This window comes from Chiloscyllium plagiosum, chromosome 5 (assembly GCF_004010195.1).
Source record: "Chiloscyllium plagiosum isolate BGI_BamShark_2017 chromosome 5, ASM401019v2, whole genome shotgun sequence".
NCBI classification, from domain to species: domain Eukaryota; kingdom Metazoa; phylum Chordata; class Chondrichthyes; order Orectolobiformes; family Hemiscylliidae; genus Chiloscyllium; species Chiloscyllium plagiosum.
Window position 1 is genome coordinate 123,209,170 of NC_057714.1, and position 7,545 is coordinate 123,216,714.

Consider the following 7,545-nt stretch of genomic DNA (forward strand, 5'->3'; position numbering starts at 1 on the left):
TATCTCGTTTCTGAAGGCTTCCCATTTTCCAGCCATCCCTTTACCTGCGAACATCTGCCTCCAATCAGCTTTCGAAAGTTCTTGCCTAATACCGTCAAAATTGGCCTTTCTCCAATTTAGAACTTCAACTTTTAGATCTGGTCTATCCTTTTTATTAGGAGTTTCCTACAGCTCTTCCAATAACAACACAGACACAGAGGAGCAGAATGGGAGGCAGATTTTGGAAAGGTGTAGAAGTAATAGGGTTGTTGACATGGGTGACTTTAACTTCCCTAATATTGATTGGAACGTCCTTATTTCAAATAGTTTGGATGGAGCAGTTTTTGTCAGGTGTGTCCAGGAAGGCTTCCTGACACGTTATGTAAATAGGTGTACTAGAGGGGAGGCCATACTGGATTTGGTGCTTGGCAACAAACCGTGCCAGGTGTCAGTTCTCTGAGTGGGAGAGCATTTCAATGATAGTGAACACAACTCCATGACCTTTAGTATATTCTTGGAGAGCAATAGGAGCAGATGGTGTGGGTAAATATTTAATTGGGAGAGGGGAAATTACAATGCTATTACGCAGGAATGGCAGTGCCTAAATCGGGAACAAAGGTCCTCAGGGAAATGCATAACAGAAGAGTGGAGGTTGTTTTTTTCAAAGCATCTGCTGATTGTGCTGGACAGGTTTGTCTCACAAGGAAGGGATAGTAGGCTGAAAGAACCTTGGGTGACAAGGGATGTGGATCATCTAGTCAAGATGAAGAAGGAAGCCGACTTAAGGTTGAGGAGGTGAGGATCAGACAGGGATCTAGAGGGTTACAAGGAAAGAACTGAAGAATGGACTTAGGAGGGATAGAAGGGGACATGAAAAAGCTTTAGCGAGTAGGATTAAGTAAAATCCAAAAGTGTTCTACACTTTCGTGGCCAGAGTGAGGGTAGGGCCAATCAGGGATAGTGGAGGGAATTTGTGCCGAGAGTTGGAAGAGGTAGGCGTGGTCCTTAATGAATACTTTGCTTCAGTGTTCACTACTGAGAGGGACCTTGACATTTTTGAGGACAGCGTGAAATAGACTGATATGTCAAACAGGTTGATGTTAGAAAGGAGGATGTGCTGAAAATTTTGTAAAACATAAGGATAGATAAATCCCCTGGGCCAGATAGGATATACCCAAGGTTACTACAGGAAGTGAGGGAAAAGATTGCTGTGCCTTTGGTGATGATCTTTGTGTCCTCACTGTCCACTGGAACAATGCCAGATGATTGGAGGGCGATTTTCCCTTCCTCCAGAAAGTGAATAGGGATAATCTTGGGAATTACAGACCAGTGAGTCTTACGGCAGTGGTGGGCAAAGTATTGGAGAGGAATCTGAGAGACAGATTTATGATTACTTAGAAAACCAAAATTCGATTAGAGATAATCAGTATAAGGCCATGCCTCACAAATCTTATTGAAGTCTTTGAGGATGCAACAAAACACATTGATGAAGGTAGACCAGTGGATGTGGTGTACATGGATTTTAGCAAGGCAACTGATAATGTTCCCCATGCTAGGCTGATTCAGAAAGTAAGGAGGGATGGGATACAAGGAAATCTGTCTGTCTGAATATAGAATTGGCTGGCTCATAGAAGACAGAGGGTGGCGGTGGATGGAAAGCAGTCAGCCTGGAGCTCGGTGACCAGTGGGATCGGTTCTGGGATCTGTGCTCTTTGTGATCTTTATAATTGACTTGGATGAGGAAGTGGAAGGGTGGGTTAGTAAGTTTGCCGAAGACATGAAGGTTGGTGGAACTATGGATAGTGTGGAGGGCTGTTGTAGGTTGCAACGGGACATTGACAGAATGCAGAACTGAGCTGATAAGTGACAAATGGAATTCAACCTGGAAAAATGAGAAGTCATTCACTTTGGAAGGTCGCATTTGAATGCAGAATACAGGGTAAAAGGCAGGATTCTTGGTAGTGTGGAAGAACAGAGGGTTCTTGGGGTGCATGTCCACAGATCCCTCAAAGCTGCCACCCATGTTGATAGAGTTGTCAAGAAGGTGTATGGTGTGTTGGCTTTCATTAGCATGGGTTTTGAGTTTAAGAGTCATAAGGTTCTGCTGCAGCTCTGCAGAGCCCTGGTTAGACAACACTTGGAATATTATGTTTAGTCGCCTCATTATAGGAAAGATGTGGAAGCTTTAGAGAGGGTGCAGAGGAGAGATTTACCAGGATGCTGCCTGGACTGGAGGGCATGTCTTATGAAGAAAGGCTGAGGGAGCTAGGGCTTTTCTCATTGGAGCGAAGAAGGATGTGAGGTGACTTGATAGATGTTGAGAGGCACCGATAGAGTGGATAGCCAGAGACTTTTTCCCATGACAGAAATGTCTATCGTGAAGAGGCAGGTTTAAGGGAGATGTCAGAGGTAGGTTCTTTACACAGAGAGTGGTGGGTGTGTGGAATGCACTGCCAGCGGTGGTAATAGAGTCAGATACTTTAGGCACATTTAAGCTACTCTTAGATAGGCACATGGAAGATAGTACAATGAAGGGTATGTCGGTTCATCTGATCTTAGAGTAGGATTGAAGGCTGGCACAACATCGAGGGCCAACAGGCCTGTACTGTGCTGTACTGTTCTATGTTCCTACCATTAAGTGCATATGTCCTGCTGTGATTTGCCTTTGCAAAATGACATTTATCTAAATTAAACTCTATCTGCCACTCCTCCGACCATTGGCCCATCTGATCATGATCCCATTGTACTCTGAGGTGACCTTCTTCGCTGTCCACAACACCTCCAATTTTGGTGTCATCTGCAAATGTACTAACCATACTCCTATGTTCACATGCAAATTATTATTTGTCCTTCCCATTATATAATTTGGTGGACAATTAAACAACTCACTGGATCCTCAATGATGGAGGAGCCCAGTACATGAGTGCAAAAGATAAGGCTGATGCATTCGCAACAATCTCCAGTGGATGATCCATTTCGGGCTCCTCCAGTGGTCCCCAGTATCACAGATACCAGTCTCCAGCCAATGTGAATCACTCCCTGTGACATCAAGAAATGGCTGGAGGCACTGGATATTGCAAAGGCAATAGGCCCCGATAACATTCCAGCAATAGTACTGACGATATGTGCTCCAGAACTTGCCGTTCCCCTAGCCAAGCTGTTCCAGTACAGTTACTACACTGGCATCTACCCGACAACGTGGAAACTTGCCCAGGTATATCCTGTACACAAAAAACAGGACAAATCCAACCCGGCCAATTACTGCCCAAACAGTTTACTTTCGATCCTCAGTAAAGTGATGGACGGTGTCAGTAACAGAGCTATCAAGCAGCACCTGCTCAGCAATAACCTGCTCAGTGACGCCCAGTTTGGGTTCCCCCAGGGTCACTCAGATCCTGACCTCATTACAGCCTTGATTCAAACATGGACAAAAGAGCTGGATTCCAGAGGGGAAGGAAGAGGGACGGCCCTTGAAATGAAGGCTGGATTCGACCAAGTGTGGCAGCAAGGAGCCTGAGCAAAACTGGAATCAATGGGTATCAGGCGGCAAGCACTTCTCTGGTTAGAGTCCTATCTCGCACAAAGGAAAATGATTGTGGTTGTGGAAGGTCAGTCATCTCAGCCCCAGGACACCTCTGCAGGAGTCCCTCAGGGTAGTGTCCTCGGCCCAACCATCTGCAGCTGCTTCATCAATAACCTTCCCTCTGTCATAAGGTCAGAAGTGGGGATGTTTGCTGATGATTGCACAGTGCTCAGCACCATTCGTGACTCCTCAGATACTGAAGCAGTCCGTGCCCAAATGCAACAAGATCTGGATAATATCGAGGCTTGGGCTGATAAGTGGCAAGTAACATTCGTGCCACACAAATGTCAAACAATGACCATCACCAATAAGTGCCAATCTAACCAATGCCCTTGATATTAGATTAGATTAGATTCCCTACAGTTTGGAAACAGGCCCTTCAGCCCAACAAGTCCACACCGACCCTCCGAAGAGTAACCCATCCAGAGTCTATGTGGGTTTCCTCCGGGTGCTCCGGTTTCCTCCCACAGTCCAAAGATGTGCAGGTTAGGTGAATTGGCCATGCTAAATTGCCCATAGTGTTAGGTAAGGGGTAAATGTAGGGGTATGGGTGGGTTGCGCTTCGGCGGGGCGGTGTGGACTTGTTGGGCTGAAGGGCCTGTTTCCACACTGTAAGTAATCTAATCTAATCTAATCTAATTAGTCATTTCCTTCTGACTAATGCACCTAACACTGTGGGCAATTTAGCATGACCAATTCACCTGTCCTGCACATCTTTGGACTGTGGAAGGAAACCAGAGCACCCGGAGGAAACCCACATAGACACGGGGAGAACATGCAAACTCCGCACAGACAGTTGCCCGAGGCTGGAATTAAACCTGGGACCCTGGTGCTGTGAGGCAGCAGTGCTAACCAGTGAGCCACCGGGCTGTTACTAAATGAGATACACTTCCAAAAGAATCACTAAATATAACTTACTGCATCCTAAATACCTTGTAAAAATATTTTGAAATGTTAAATACCATCATTGAATCCCCTCACCATCAACATCCTTGGGGTTACCATTGACCAGAAACTCAATTGGACTCGCCATATAAACACAGTGGCAACAAGAGCAGGTCAGAGACTAGGGTTAATGTGGCCAGTAGCTCACCTCCTGACACCTCTCTGCATTCTGGAGGCTCCCTGCCTCTATTCCTGATGAAGGGCTTTTGCCCAAAACGTCGATTTTCTTGCTCCTTGGATGCAGCACCACTCTGATATAAACTCCTGACAGCCCAAAGTCTATCCACCATCTACAAGGCACAAATCAGGAGTGCAATGGAATATTCTCCACTTGCATGGATGTGTGCAGCCCCAACAACACTCAGGAAGCTTGACACCATCCAGAACAAAGCAACCCGCTTGATTGGCACCACATCCATAAACATTCAATCCCTCCACCACCAGCACTCAGTAGCAGCAGTGTATACTATCTACAAAATGTACAGCTGAAATTCACCAAAGATCCTTAGACAACACCTTCAAAACCTTAACCACTTCCATCTAGAAGGACAAGGACAACAGGTACTTGGGAACACCACCCCCTGCAAGTTCCCCTCCAAGCCACTCACCATCCTGACTTGGAAATATACTGCCATTCCTTCACAGTCGTCGAGTCAAAATCCTGGAATTCCCTGCCAACCGGCCTTGTGGGTCAACCCACAGCAAGTTCAAGAAAGCACTCACTACCACCTTCTCAAGGGCAAATAGGGATGGGCTAGCAATGCTGGCTAGCCAGCGATGCCCAAGTCCCACAAATAAATTTAAAAAATACACATAAATGATGATAATCAATGGATCCAGCACTAATCCTTGTGTCACACCACTGATCATAGGCCTCCAGTCTGAAAGGCAACCCTCCACCACCACCCTCTGTCTTCTACCTTCAAGCCAGTTCTGTATGCAAATGCCTTGCTGCATTTGGACATTGGCTGCTTCAGTGTGGAGCCAGGAATGGTGCTGAACATTGTGCAATCATCGACTCTTTAAAATACTTGCATTTTTCTCTTACTTGCAGGTTATACTCACACACTCTTTTTAGGATTCCTTCTAAAGTTTTAAAATCATGGATTTTCCAAAGAGAATCCAGTAATCAGAATATCATCCAGATCACACTGGATTCCTGGTAACCCACTCAATATTGATCCATGGTCCCCTGGAACATAGCCAGCACTGACATGATGCTAAAACCAAGCTGTTTGTAGGGGAAATGTTCCCAAGTATCAGTATCATCAGCGGTGGTTAAGACTCCTTTGGCCTGTGACAGATCCATTTTGAAAATTTCCATTCCCCATGTCAGTCCACTGGATATGTTACCTCCGAGTGGAAGGGGAGGTAATGATCCACTTTTAGGCCTGGTTGGCTGTGATCTTTTTGATCACCACAAATCCTCAGCTGTCATCTGTGTTTAAGTCCGGAATGATGGGAGTAGCAGATTTGGTTCCAACGCTCTCAGGTTCACCAGCCATTCCAGCTCCACCTTCACCTTAGGCCAGATGGCATCGGGTACCGGGTGCACCTTCAGACTCTTGGGATGAGGCTTCACCTGTAAATTAGTGTCAACTCCTTTCATTTCCTGCAGAGTTCCTTTGAAGACATCTTTGTACCTGTACAGGATCTCTTGCAAACTGATGTTCAAGTCCACCAACCTATCAACCATTCCTCAATTCAATCTTAATTTTTAGAACCTGGAGTATCCGAATAATGCAGGGTATTTGCCTTTAACTAGATAAAGTGGCAATTCTGCACCCTGGTCCCTTAACTGTACTTTCAGCAGTACATAGCCCTTCAGTGGCATAACTTGTTCCGTGTATACCCGTTGTATATACCTTGACAGGCTTCAACGACAGTGCTGTCCATTTCTCTCAACAGACCGATTTGGGAATCAGGGACACCACTGCGCCCGTATCCAATTTTACTGTCTCTCCCTCTACTTTAGGAAGAACCCTTGTGGGCGGACGGTGGCACAGTGGTTAGCACTGCTGCCTCACAGCGCCAGAAACCCGGGTTCAATTCCCGCCTCAGGCGACTGACTGTGTGGAGTTTGCACGTTCTCCCTGTGTCTGCGTGGGATTCCTCCGGGTGCTCCGGTTTCCTCCCACAATCCAAAAGATGTGCAGGTCAGGTGAATTGGCCATGCTAAATTGCCCGTAGTGTTAGGTTAGGGGTAAATGTAGGGGTAGGGGTATGGGTGGGTTGCGCTTCGGCGGGGCGGTGTGGACTTGTTGGGCCGAAGGGCCTGTTTCCACACTGTAAGTAATCTAATCTAATCTAACCCAGAAATGATTGATTTCATCCTGCAGTGACACCCTAGAATCCTAGAACTCTTACAGTATGGCAACAGGCCATTTGGTCCAACAAGTACACAGCAACTCTTCAAAGAGCAGTCCACTCAGAATCACCCCTCCATCCTATCCCTGTAACCCTGAATTTCCTATGGCTAATCCATCTAACCTTCATATCCCTGAACAAAATGGATAATTTTATCATGGACAATCCACCCAACCGTCCACCTCGTAACAGGCTGTTGAACTGAAACTCTGCTGACATTAACTGCCTCAACCTGTCTACCCCCCTCCCCCACTCCAACCTCTCACCCTCACAACGCGCAGCCCTCCAATCCCTCTGCTCAAATCCTGACCTCACCATCAAGCCAGCGGACAAAGGGGGCGCAGTGGTAGTCTGGCGCACTGACTCCTACATCGCTGAAGCCAAACGCCAACTCGAGGACACCTCTTCCTACCGCCCCCTTGACCATGACCCCACCCCCCATCACCAAACCATCATCTCCCAGACCATACAGAACCTCATCACCTCAGGAGATCCCCCACCCACAGCTTCCAACCTCATAGTCCGGGAACCCCGCACTGCCCGGTTCTACCTCCTTCCCAAGATCCACAAGCCTGACCAACCTGGCCGACCCATTGTCTCAGCATGCTCCTGCCCAACTGAACTCATTTCTACCTACCTCGACACTGTCCTATCCCCCCTAGTCCAGAAAC

At 46.9% G+C, this 7,545-nt stretch overlaps 1 protein-coding gene and 1 pseudogene across 1 annotated transcript in view; one reads left to right on the forward strand and one right to left on the reverse strand.

The window, feature by feature from the left end:
• LOC122550358 overlaps positions 1-5,816 on the reverse strand; it is a 104,502-nt pseudogene extending 98,686 nt beyond the window's left edge.
• The window catches only part of LOC122550218 (protein rapunzel-like), a 22,297-nt gene that overhangs the window by 7,572 nt on the left and 7,180 nt on the right, over positions 1-7,545 (forward strand). The window lies entirely within an intron of this gene.